This window comes from Protopterus annectens, chromosome 3.part1 (assembly GCF_019279795.1).
Source record: "Protopterus annectens isolate FY-2018-M chromosome 3.part1, PAN1.0, whole genome shotgun sequence".
Lineage (NCBI taxonomy): Eukaryota > Metazoa > Chordata > Ceratodontiformes > Protopteridae > Protopterus > Protopterus annectens.
Genome location: NC_056732.1, coordinates 104,842,869 through 104,855,647, shown reverse-complemented (window position 1 = coordinate 104,855,647; position 12,779 = coordinate 104,842,869). Strand labels below are relative to the sequence as shown.

Here is a 12,779-nt window from a genome sequence, read left to right as displayed (position 1 = left end):
GCAAACCAATATATGACTGTCTCCACTCTAGTACAATGATATATACCATCCAAGAACCTCAGATAAGAAAAACAAAATCTACAAGTAGTTAAATCTAGCAACTGACAAAGCAGCTCCTTATACAGTGTCCATGTTGCAAAGCAATGTCATGTGTTCCTACCACACATTAGGAACAAATCTAAAAAGTATTTTCCTTGAACAGATAAAAAGTTATTTTTTCACCATGTGGGTGTGCACTTGTACCCAATATTCCACCTAACTACATCTACTACAACTCTTCTTTCTTATTTACCTGTCTTCTATCTCACCTCCCTTTCAACAACCACTCACTCTGAGCCAATAACTTACTTTCCTTACTTCAGTTCAATATTCCACTACCTCCTCTTACCAATACAATATAAATACTTAAACAATGTCATCCTTTTTCTTTTCATTTACTTACACTCAGTTATTACTACTATTCCTACTAGTGCTATAATTACTATTAGTAGACACACTAAGACTATTTCAACATTCTGTTATATTGTTGAACCTGTTGGTATAAATGGCATTTACAGTACAGTAGTAACATTACTGCTGTGTCTAATACTTAAAACTCTGTTCTAATTTTGTATAATTACTGGAGCCATTCTCCCAAATTCAGTACTACAATTCTGTCTTAAAATATGTTAACTAAAACTTCAATAAAATACTTGTACTATTTTGGAGCTTTTCATACCCTAGTCATCCGCTGCAAATGAGCTTCTGCTCAGATGGACTATCTCAGTTAACAAATGGAAATAAATAAATACCAGTCAGCAGATGTGCAAGACTGATAATTCCCCAGGAATTGTGCTAGCTCACAATTGGAATAAATAATGAGCAGGGGGTGCGGTGGGCCATGGGAGCTTGCCTCCTGTAAAAAACGTGTTTTAAAATGTGCATGCCTTGGGTTATTCCTTAGATCATGTGCATTAGTGTATCAACATTTTTTGTTGCTGTTAACACTGTCAGTGTTTGTGTTTCTATGATTGCAGGTTAATTTATATATATATATATATATATATATATATATATATATATATATACACACATATATATATATATGGGTCCCCTTCACTACACCGACATGCCACAAAGCCGACACCCAAAACACCGAGACCAAAAGACTGACGACGCAGATGATTGACAAGATGAAATCCCGACAGCTGAAACACCGACATGGGCAACGTGTGAGCACGACTCGGTAAGTGTGCGATAGTGAGGGATTTAGGGTTAGGAAGCGGACAAGTAAGTGTGCGATAGTGAAGGATTTAGGGTTAGGGTGCGGGAAAGGTGAGTGTGCAGTAGTGTCGGACTTAGGGTTAGGGTGCAGGTAAGGTAAGTGTGTGATAGTGACGGACTGTAGTTTTAGGGGAGGGTTAAGTGAATTAGGGTTAGGGTGCAGGTAGGGTGAGTGTGCGATAGTGACGGACTTTATGTTTAAGGGTGGGTTAAGTGAGTTAGGGTTAGGGTGCAGGTAGGGTAAGTGTGCGATAGTGACGGACTTTAGATTTAGGTGTGGGTTAAGTGAGTTAGGGTTAGGGTGCGGGTAGGGTAAGTGTGCGGTAGTGTCGGACCTTAGGGTTAGGGTTTGGGTTAAGGTTAGTGCATATATAGTTGTGTGTAATGTGTAGTTTACGTTTTGTGTGTCGGTGTTATGGTGTTCGGTTTTGAGAGTTGTCGGTACTGTGTGTTTTTGGTCTTTTGGTCTCGGTGTTTTGGGTGTCGGCTTTGTGGCATGTCGATGCAGTGAAGGGGACCCATATATAGATATATATATATATATATATATATATGTATATGGGTCTACTTTTTTTGTTTGAAATTACATTATTTCGAACAAGAAAAAGCATGGCTCCAGTTCCGCAAAAGTGCATTTTTACAAATGTCGATTCACTGAACCACGATATAGTGGGGATAAGGAACTATATCCTTTTCCCCACTGTAGTGTGATCTCGGAGTTGGTATATTTAAGTAGTGGTGGTGTGCAAGAGGGGGCTTGCCCCCCTGCACCCCCCACACCCCCGCTACTTAAATATACCAACTCCGAGATCGCACTACAGTTGGAAAAAGGATATATTTCCTTATCCCCAATGTATCGTGCTTCAGTGAAATGGCTTTCGCGGAAGTCAGGTCATACTTTTGTTAGTGGAAGTAATGTAACTTCGACTAATAAAAGTAGACCCATATATATATATATATATATATATATATATATATATATATATATACACATATACACACACACACACACACACACACACACACACACACACACACACACACACACACACACACACACACACACATATTTTTTGTCAGTACTGTCATAACATAGAATAAGGCATGATAGATGGCAGTCAAATGCACTTTAATTTCTTAGGCCTTTTTGGCTTCACTTCTGCACAGTTGTTACCAGAATCTGCTTCACCAGTGCTCAACAGAATGTCTCACAGGAATCTTCACAAATGGACCTTGTTTTCCCTATTATCATTCTATCATCAGTGGAAGCTATGACAGTCCATGAGTACTATTTTGCTGTTTTGTTCCCTTAGATTAAAAATCCTATTGCAAGCCCTGTTACCAGACTGGCACCCGTGGGTGTTGGAATTCCACCACCACTGCAAACCACTGTTCCACTAAAATATATCAAGGAGAGTGGCTATGGTTCTTGGATCTACTCCACTCTCACACAGGTCTAGGTTATCATCATTGGTTAGTTTCAACAACCAATTATTGTTGTGTGTAAGTTGGAAATGGGAATATGGTTGGACATCATTTTATATGGGACTATTGGGCTGTGGCGGTAATTGATGTAAATGCTAGGTGGAAGGGCAGCCAATAGAGAGGGCTGGTAAAATGAGGTTGTCACTTTGGGCATGCAATAGTCTCAAAGAATTTGGATAGGACTGTGGCTTTGGTGGGATGGCATCCAATGCTGTTGTAAGCTCGTAACTATATTGTAATTTGATGGGACCTGTTAAGTTGCTGGAGAGAGACTTGTGCTAAATTAATTTGTCGCCATGGTGGTGAGTGGGAAAAATATTTTAGGAGGAACCTAATTCATCAGGAATCAGCAAGGGGGGAAATTAGGTCCCGATTGGTTGTATAGTATATGATGATACCTAGGTAGCTAATGAACCAATAAGAACTTAGGCGGATTTCTGAAACAGTTATGCACTATAATGAAATTTAAACATATTCCTAAATGTTTTCTAATGTAACCAATCAATGTTTTACATGTCTCTGAATGTTTTAATAATGAGATGAAAACTTACTGCAGTTTAATGCTATAGAAAAATGTATGGAACTTGAAAACAAAATGATTAATGGATTTTACAGTAGGGCTCAACTGTCCATGAAATAAAATATTTTACTTGAAAAAGATAATCGATTCATTTTAAATTTATTTTTACTAAGACTAGAAATGTTTAGAAGTTTAACTGAATTACAGACCTTTTAATGCTAAGGATATTTTATTTCAAGCTTAGTGCCCCTCGTTAGCTGGATTATCTTCTAAGAAGCTAATCATAGACAAAATAATATAGTTGTTCAGACCATGGGACACACTCCATTAGAAGGGTAATCTACAGTTTTAGCTAACTGGACTCCAGGGATCTACATCATGCTATTCATTTTTGTTTCCCTTCCCTTTTCTACATTCAAAGAGAAAGGTCAAAATATTACACATACTACTTTCCTAACTCAAGAAGCACACATATTCCAAATGTCATAGAGCTTAGCTCAGTCACTTTCAATGCAACTCTTTTGAGTTTCTGTTCTAACTCCAAATGGCCATGGTCTAAGCCTTATAAATTAAACTATCCTCTGGCAGTTTAAACAAATGTTCACATCTCTAGAACCATATGTGTTACTAAAAAACTGTAAGTGGCAAACTTCTCAAAACAAAGTAACATTTACAGTGGTTGCATTCATTCAATTATAGGACTTGAAAAAAGGAGCATCTTCAGTTTTGTAATGTAATTAGAGTGCATCTCAAAAATAGGACAGTCTGGCACAGTCCACATACCTACTTCTTCTGCCTGTCTACAACTAAATAAAATACTACGAGAAAGCAATACTGCATTTATCATCTTATTGGGCCTCATAGTTAATATTCAGTCCAGATGGATGTGGCATCCTAACAGCCCAATGGCCTTAATTTTGATCTTCATAGGTCAAGTAAGGTAATACTTAGCCAGCCTGTTCTTAAAAGCTAATTGTAGCTTACAGTACCAGTTGACATCCCAAGGAAAATTTGCTGGTTGTTCATTTTTGAGGAGACAGGAAGGATGAATATTTTATTTGGTGAGGTGGGTCAATAGAATGCTATACATTTTCTTGTGACATCTCCTTATTCATTCAAAGTTAACCAGCTGAGGTCAATAACAAAAAGACAGGATGTTTACTGAGAAAGTAGATATAAAAAGATGAGGAAATATAAAGTTTTTAATTTTAAGCATCAAGCTAATTCATAACCTATTGTAAAGCATAATCACATTTAGTATGCTGCTGTGTATTAATTTGGCCTATCCTACTCCTGACCATTTACCAATAGTTTGCAAAAGAAAACAAAACTATCCTGAAGGATTATGGCCATATTTTTGCAAGATTTTCAGGTAATCTTCAATAATTTAATGTTTTTTTAAAGATAGAATACTTCATGGAACAGACCATATTATTAAAATATATGTTGTTTGATTAAAACCCTAAGTCCTATAAAAAGATGGATCTTTAGGACCTTCTAAAAGAAAACACAGTATTAAGGCCCCAAATCTGAATTTCAATGGACTGCAGCATAGAAGAAAAACAAATTCTACTATAAGTTGTCTTCACAATCACTAGAAGCCCTCCTGATAACTGGAACTGTCTTTTGCCTCACAACACTCCTGGGCAGGAAGTAATATCTGTACCATACATATCCCACCCCATGCCTTATTGCATACATAACTTTATTCATCTAAGTGAAAGCTGTTGACATTTGTTATTCTCTAAAGAATATTTGTGCCTGATAATTAATAATGTGTAAAGGTATATACTTTCTCACAGAGACAGGCAACAGAGTCTTTGATCTAAATGTTTGGTAACAGTGAGTTAATTGTTAAGGTCACATCACTGGTAACCATAACTTATGAACTTAGGAGATGAGTCAGTATTTATTCTGTGTAAAATGCTTCTGACCAGACCAGCTGATTAAGTTCATTGGCCGTAAGAGATGAGCCACAGCAATTAAATGGGCCTTTGTTCATTACTCTTGCTGAATAAAGAGTTACAGAAAGTTAAAGATATTTCTACGGGAAAGAATATGGCTAACATTTTTAATATGGTCCATACAAAGTTTAGATGCCAGCCGAATAATTAGAAACCATTGAGCAATTCCCAAAGTTGCACCATTCATCCTTACTATGTCAACTGCATAGCAGTGTGTCTAATTCAGATAAAGCAGTCTGACTGCTACCATCAGAATAACCTTATTCTGTTGCACTTAAAGCTGCAGCTAATTTCAGGTAATTAAAACAATAACTAAATCCGCAAACTAAAAATTCCTTACTATATGGCTTCAACTACAGTGGGCCAATACTTGCAGACATGACACTTGTAAAACAAAACTATTCCTTTTTCTTTCATTGTGGTAACATTCTAAAACCACATAGGCTGACATGTAAGCCAACATGTTTGCATTACGCACCCACTGTTAATACCTGCTGGGATGCTACATCATTGCAATCATCAATCCATTTTTCCCATTTTCTATGTGGTCAGTGTGTTGTGTCAACTGTAGCCACCTCTTTTGATTCAGTACCACTCCCTTACTTTGTTTAATAGCTGTATCTGACCGCTAGAGGTGTTATCCTACACACTCCATCCATATTTTTGCTGGATGTCCTTGTTTCCTCTTAACTTCTTCCTGTCTCGCAAATTCTCTTCACCAAAATGTCTCCTGTTTCCTGTACATGTGCCAGAAACACTGTGATCTGTTCTCTTTTAACTTCTCTGCAATTGGATCTTCTTTGGTCACTGGATAATCTACATACCCTACACTAATTCCACCAGTGTTTTTGGGACTTAAACCATCAAAAACTGCCCAAATCAGCTTTCTTGGGACCTTTTCACATGCTTTCTTCAAGTCTAGGAATGCCCAGATGTGCTCTTTGCTCATCCCTACATTCTTTTCCACTACCTGTCTCATTGCTGTGATAAATCCTGATTTGAATCTGAACTGCTCATTAAAACTTTTATTTTGCCTGTGTATTTATCACTCATCCTCTCCACCACTTTAATGCAGTGTGACAAGAGTTTGATACCTCTCTACTACCCAGAGTTGTAAATGTCCCATGTTTTTGTACTAAAATGCTTATTCTACTGTTATATGGGATACACCTTTCTCTCCATACTGCTATGAGTACCCTGTAGTGTCATTTCTCCCCTAGGTCAACCAACATCTAGATCATATCTACTGTGACCTCATCTGAGCCTGCTGCTTTCCTGACTTCATTTTCCTTAGTGCCATTCTTATTTCTTCTAGGGTGGGCTCTCTTTCACTACAAGCTGTGAATGGGATGGTACATCTTCTGTGGGATTTTCTTCATTCAGACGTTTTTGGAAACACTCATTCCATTTGCCTTTGATGTACTCTAGACTGGTGAACAGGTTGTTGCAGGCATCCGTTATGAACAGTGTGAGATGACTATTTTCTTTATTTTGCTGTTTTTACATGTGATCTTGTAACTGTATTTCTCGATGAACCATAATCTGTAATGGCATACTATATCATTTAAATAAAAAGCTGTCCACAAAGCACAAAAGCAAATATGGTAATACACACACACACACACACACACACACACACACACACACACACACACACACACACACACACACACACACTTTGATCTATTATAGCAGTCCTCCTTTATAATGTAGGGAAATATAAAACATGGAACAGATTTTCAAATGAAATTATGCAGTCTTTGAGTATGTTTCATGGGTTTATTAGTAAACTGCTACTAAAATATCTGCATATGTAAAAAAAAAACACAGAGGGACCTTACCACTTCAGTTCAACATCTGGTAATGTGCCTCAACATCCACCAGCAATATAAATGGAGGGTGCTGATGCTGAGAGTTAATATGTTAAATATTCCATAGGCTTCAAAGTGTAAACTGCAAAGATGTTTTTTTCTGCTCTACAGTTTGGACCATTTCAGTGGTCTAATTTTGCCAACATTGTACCTACACGGTAAAACTTAAAAGTCATTTTAAGGTAAATAGCACACACAAATCTCCGGTATCCAGTACCATGCTTTTTCCTGATATATCTGTTGCTAAACATGGTAGAAGTTACTATAGAACACTGACATTCGCATTTCTTGGCACCTTCTTCCAAGCAATAGCACTGTTTGAAGAATGCAATTTTTCAAATATTTCCAGGCTTCCCTGGGCCTTTTCATTCCCTTCATGCCAGCAGTAAATGCTACCTCTTAACTGTCCCTGATTTTAACTCAAACTTTAGCTCTGTCCATTTTAATCCCTCCTTACACTAGTGCCTTTTGGAGGAAATGTGCTGAATTATACTTAATAAATAATGACAATGACAACTTGAGACATTAACAGAATAAGAGAATATGAATTAATATACATTTCCCGAAGGAATAGAAGTCTGTACCTCTTAATCATTGTTCATAGGTTCATAGGTTCATAGGTTCATACTAGGCTATCTGCCCAAGGGCATTTATAAGCCTAGCCCATAGTTATGTGGCTTTCGGTAAAGGGGTGGCGAAAGCTGTCACTGCTTGACAGAGGCACAGCAAAATGACAGGCATAGTTTTTATTCAAACTAAAGGGGTGGCGAAAGCCACATAACTATGGGCTAGGCTTATAAATGCCCTTGGGCAGATAGCCTAGTATGAACCTATGAACAATGATTAAGAGGTAGACTTCTATTCCTTCGGGAAATGTATATTAATTCATATTCTCTTATTCTGTTAATGTCTCAAGTTAATAGAACTAATATTTTAAAATTGCCCCTGACCATACCTCTCAACCTCTTAGAGCAAGAAATCTGGACAAAGCCATAAAAAATGGGGGAAAGAGGCCCCAAAATAGAGACGCGTTTTAAATATTGATTGGGCTTACAAACTTATAAAGTTGATGGAATAACGGGTTTTGCATTTTCTGAAAGGTAATTCAAAGGTCTGTCTTTATTTTTTGACTTCATCCCTCCATGATTTGCCAGAAAACCACAATGCTTTGAGAAACAGACCAAAAGTATGAGGCGAAAAGCCGTACAGTTTAGAGGTATGTAAAAAAAAAACCCTGATTTTTTTTCGGGATTTGTCCCTGATTGGTTGAAGGATATGAGTACATACACAGTCACTCACATTCTGTTTTACAACATTTGCACCGGGTAAAGCGCCACGTAACTATCACACACTCATACAAACACCTGCGCCACAGACCACGTTGCACAATCGCACTTCGAGTGGCGCGCCCTCCAAGACCACGCCCCCCGTTCCTCACACAGTGGTCTAAACGGCTGATGTGTCACGTGATATTGGCTTGAAGGGTGTGTAAGTGCTTACTTGCTGCTCTGCTGAGGGTGGAGTAAACAAAGCAGCTGTCAAAAGACAAGGAAACGGAGGTAAGAGGAGTCAAGTGAATTTAAAGCTGTACAGTACACGATTTAATGACCCCTCAAAGTAATTCATGTAGCCGAATACACCGTTTTGATTTTCGCTGATTTAGCTGCATCTGGTTTTAGCAGATATGATGTCGGTTGCAGTTTAGACTAGTATTGATCTTTTTGAGAGGTCTTTCATGAACTCCGGTGTTGATCACTTTTAAAATATTTTAAAATATTTCTTGTTTGTTATTGCGGAGGGGTCTTTACATATTTATTTGCATTTTTACAGGGAATTATATTCAAGCGTTTATTTTTAAACAGAAAAAGCTGGGCAGGGCACTAGCACCAGAAACACTTTGTTTATGTATTAAGCAATCAGCTGTTCACTTTTACGAGTAACGTGAGACCGGAATAGTATGCATGTGTGTGCCTGTGGTAAAATAATAACAATAACTGCAGCTTTTGGTGACTGAAGAAGTACAAAATCGTTTATTATGACTAGAGGCGTGTAGCCAGTGGCCAAATTGGACTGTCTGTTAGTTAAGTAGTGCGTTTCCCCCCAGATAACTGTAATAATACGGCTTTTGGCGACTCACACGAATATAAATGTATTTATTACTATTTCGTTCAGGCAGTTGTCCAACCTTAATTGTTCAGATGGGGCCAGCTGTCACCCTTACCTTAATTTGCATCTCCTTTAAAGAAGAAGAAAGCAGCTGGTGTGCTGCACACACGCACCGTGATACAGACAAATGGTTTATTATTGTCTCTTTCAGAACTGAACGTGTTCATGTCTTAGCGTGGCTCAAACAGTATAAAACACAAATGATGCATCATATATATTATTTGCTGTGGCTAAAAGTGCAGAGGCACTGAATTTTCCATTCCAGAAGTGAGCAGTTGCTGTAGGCTAGAAGTACGGAAACAATGTGTCAGAGATAATAAAACAAAATGCTTATGTAGTTTCCATGGTTCAGGCCTCAAGGGAAGAAGGGCAAGACCACTGTGTGCAATGCCCTTTTACTCCATGCTCCAATATAACTACCATGTAATAATAATGAGCACTGTTAACTGGAACTGCTGATCTAGAGAAAATTAAAAAAAAAAAAAAAACGATTTGTATTAACTTTATCTTGCGTGATGTATTCATTTATATCCGCATCCAGTATAGTGTACACTAAATTAATGTGAAATGTTTATATTGTAGAAACAACTTGGAAATAAATATTGTATATACCTACAGAATTGTGGCCATTGGAGGAAACATATTTACATATGAACTATGACAGTAAAGTGGTATTCAGACAGATAACCAAAATCCAGCAAACTAGGCTGGAATGTTTATTAACTAATATGCTTGCAAACAGTAAGCATAATGTTTTTTTTCAGTGACTATATCAGTAATGAATGTGGTTTTATGTGAAAAAGCATGGGAGTAATTGGGCATGCTCCAAATATATCATAATGCACACTTTTTAAGCCATATATTTGGGGATCCAGACTAACTGTGGCTCATACCTTTCAACCTCTTGGAGCAAGAAATCTGGACAAAGCTATAAATAAAAGTGGGACCAAGGCTCAAAAATAGGGAATTTTTTTTAAAATATTGCTCTTACGAACTTAGAAAGTTAATAAAAATAATAGATTTTGCATTAACACAAATTTTCTGAAAGCTATGTCTGTCATTATTTTCAAACATCAGTCTTTAATGATTTGCCACAATTTTTTGAAAAACAGACCAAAAATATGAGGCAAATATCTGGACATTTTGCAGAAATCTGCAGAATTGAGAGGTGTGGCTATTAACTTTCTCCCCCCTGCCATCTGTGTGTGTGTATATATGTGTGTGTGTGGATATATATATATATATATATATATATATATATATATATATATATATATATATATATATATGGGTCTCATTTGTTTGAATGTACATTTGACTAAGTCACAAATGGTCAGACTTATTTAACTGAATCACTGTTGACAGGAATTTGTGTAATTCTATAGAAAGCATGCAGTACTGCCATTTCTAATCATTAGGGACGTGAGTCTAGAAGAGTATGTATGGATTGGCCACAGCCACCATTACATCATACCCCCATGTCTGTAGTCTATGTTTGTGTTCCAGCACTGATTCATTATGGGCAGTGTTTTTTTCTTTCCTCTGCAGTTGTCTGACCATTGAGTTAGTATACAGGTATACTGTATGTATCAGGGTGTGGGGGTGCAATGGAGCCCCACCCATAACAGGATATTTTTGTTATGTAGAATGTTTTCTGTCAATTGTGATTCATTCAAATGAGTTTTCAGTCAGCTGAGTTCTGTGATTTGTGTTTCAGTTAAAAAGCATTCAGTCAAATGAGATAGATCCATATATGTGTGTGGGTGTGTTTTGTGTTTGTGCATGTGTGTGCGTGTGTATATGTATAGATCGAGGGAGGGTGGCCTAATGGTTAAGGTGTTTGCCTTACAAACACAAGGTGCAGGGTTTGAGTCTCACAAGGGATAATTGGCTAGGCTTAAAATGGCTCACAAGGGCAGTTAGCTTAGTACTAATCTATGAACCTATGAACCTATTTAGCAGCATTAGTAGTGTTGAAGAGGTACAGTATAATCTTGAGAAATATATTACTGTCCAAGGAGTGGTGGCTGTATTTTTGGAAGGTGACGTGCTTTTGGTGTTTAACTTTGATGTATATTTCAAGAAATGCTGCAAAACATGCTGGCTACATCCCTGCAGAAGTGGTTAGACCTTCATAGCACAAGAAAAAGTATGGAAAATGTGATGCATTAGATGGCCTCTGGCATGAGCTGTGTTTTGCCTTAGCAAATCAGTATATGCATGTTTATTTGTCATTGTTAACTGAGTTGACACAAAAGACCCTCAAGGCCCTGTCCTCACTGGTGACCAGAGATTGTAAGAATATAGATTGTATTCATTTAGTAAGCAAACTGTTATACTATGTCCAGTTATTCAATGTACTGTCATAGTTATATTCAAAGCAGACATTTGTCTCAGGCAAAGTAGTTAGTACAGCGCTAAACAGTATGACTTTATTGTGTAATATAATAACTTGCACTTATCTAGGGGTGGGTGTAATGTGTAAGTTTTTCTTGAAGAAATATTGCTGTCTTGACTCAAGTGAAAGAATCTTAGTTTACTTACCTATAGCTAGTTATAAGAGTCTGAGTATTAGTAGTTAACACAGTTCATTAGGCTGGGGGGTATGATGCTGTTGTGAGGTAATTGTAAGGTAATATGCAGCTCTGTGATCATCTTCATTTAATTAATTTGTTATATAGATTTTTCTTACTTTTCTTTAAGATATCCATACAGAGCATCTGACTGCATGTTGTACACCATTTAGATGTATTAACTTTCAAGCAGCACAGATTTAACATTGCAAAGCCTGCAGTAGCAATTACAGCAGTTCAGCCAAAAAATTGAGTAACTGGCTTCTATGGAAGGTAACCAAAGATACATACACTTTTATTTATAGTAGTGTAAAAATGCTAAAACTTAAGTAAATGAAAGATTGTTTTTTTTTTCATATGTCAGAGATAAATGTATTTTCTCCGCTTATTATCACTCACCTCCATTTTGTCAGAGATTAAACCGTTTAGAAAATATCATAATATCATTCTATATCTTTTAAGTATGTTCTCACGGTTTTTTTTTTTTTTTGCATAAACTAATTTTTGTTTGCTGCAATAATTATTAATAATCTCATAGCAGGTGTCCCAAATCCCATGTTACCTAAACAGCTGTAGTTTTATTTTTCATATTTTCTGAACTCTGTGATGTGAATGACTCCATCCCAGATTATTAATTTCATTCTTTATTGACCATGTAAATCCTGATACTAGGTCTATGGCCTGTTTGTAGAAAGACCAGAGATGATATTTATACTGATTTGGGAAAATATGGCCAAGAAAAAGTGGGTGTGGGCTCTACGCTTTTTTAGAAAGTACAATGGTTGTTTGACACTCATCTGAACTGCTACCAGTTTATGTAGATGTGGCCTTATTTTTAACATTTCTTGCAAATGACAATGCCTTGTGACTCAAATATTCCCCTTTGATGTGGCACTTCATTGTCAGTACCCAAGTTTGAATATAGGCTCATGGGGTA

General features: G+C 37.1%; 1 protein-coding gene across 1 annotated transcript in view; it reads left to right on the top strand.

Moving 5' to 3' along the window:
- Positions 1–8,591: 8,591 nt before the first annotated feature.
- MAPRE2 (microtubule associated protein RP/EB family member 2) overlaps positions 8,592–12,779 on the top strand; it is a 2,455,004-nt gene continuing 2,450,816 nt past the window's right edge. The window contains exon 1 of the mRNA XM_044066619.1: positions 8,592–8,662. The gene's annotated coding sequence lies outside the window, so the exon portion shown is untranslated. The remainder of the gene's footprint in view (positions 8,663–12,779) is intronic.